The sequence below is a fragment of the Bison bison genome, unplaced genomic scaffold (assembly GCF_000754665.1).
Source record: "Bison bison bison isolate TAMUID 2011002044 unplaced genomic scaffold, Bison_UMD1.0 scf7180017861845, whole genome shotgun sequence".
NCBI classification, from domain to species: Eukaryota; Metazoa; Chordata; class Mammalia; order Artiodactyla; family Bovidae; genus Bison; species Bison bison.
The window spans coordinates 5,322-6,757 of NW_011492417.1; positions in this window are offsets into that span (position 1 = coordinate 5,322).

Consider the following 1,436-nt stretch of genomic DNA (forward strand, 5'->3'; position numbering starts at 1 on the left):
TAGTCATGTATGGATGTGAGAGTTGGACCATAAAGAAAGCTGAGTGCTGAAGAATTGATGCTTTTGAAGCGTGGTGTTGGAGAAGACTCTTGAGAGTCCCTTGGACAGCAAGGAGGTCCAATAAGTCTATCCTAAAGGAAATCAGTTCCGAATATTCATTGGAAGGACTGATGTTGAAGCTGAAACTCCAATACATTGGCCACCTGATGTGAAGAACTGAGTCACTTGAAAAGACCCTGATGCTGGGAAAGATTGAAGGCAGTTGGAGAAGGGGACGACAGAGGATGAGATGGTTGGACGGCGTCACCGACTCAATGGACATGAGTTTGAGTAAATTCCAGGAGTTGATGATGGACTGGGAGGCCTGGCATGCTGCAGTCCATGGGATGGCAAAGAGTCAGACATGACTGAGCAACCGAACTGAACTGAACCGAACATATTCAAAGATTTGGCATAGTCAATAAAGCATAAGTAGATGCATTTAGAGTATCTATCATGATTTGTTAGCCTGGAGATCTCTTATTCTTTAGTTAACAAAACACATGGAAAACCTAAGTCCACAATGTAAATGAGAAAATATGGCTCATGGTCAGGAGCTGAGGGGTTTTCAGCACTTGACATTGATTTTTAAACTTTCAGAATACAGAGGGAACTTGTTTTCATGTTAGCTCTGCTACAGAATGCTTGTGTGACCTTGCATGAGATACTGTCCCCCTCTGAACCTCATTTTTGCCTCTGAAAAAAATTTAGGATTTGTTGTCATCATGTCTAAGATCACTTCCATCTCTGATCTGCTGGAATTCTGGAATTCTAGAGAGCCCAAAAAACCAGCAGCACCCTGGACATTCTTGCTCTCTCCTGACCTCTTCAGAACAGAGGGCAGAGGAAGGAGGGAAGACACACTGGTGGCTGCAATCCGAGGCAAGTGTGCCTGAGATCTTTGGAATTCAGGTAATTTTAAAACTCACACACAAGGGTTTGTTTTTTACTAAACAGTGCTGTGCAGCCATCAGCTGAAGTGTGAATTGGGGGATACTGTTGGCTCTGTGAAATGCTATGTAGGAATCCCAAAGAGATTTTATCATTAGCTTTGTGAGAACAAGATGTGGACAATATAGAAAGCTGCTTTCTTTTGTATTTATTTATTTTTTAATAGTTGAAAAATTGCTTTACAATTTTGTGTTGGTTTTTTGCCATATAATAAGTAATATATATGTATATATAATTATGACTAATTCATGTTGTTGTATGGCAGAAACCAACACAAATATATATATATATATATATACATGCATATACACACACACGTGAAAGGGTTAGTCACTCAGTTGTGTCCAACTCTCTGTGACCCCGTGTAGCTCACCAGGCTCCTCTGTCCATGGTAGTCTCCAGGCAAGACTACTGGAGTGGATTGCCATTCCCTTCTCCAGGGGATC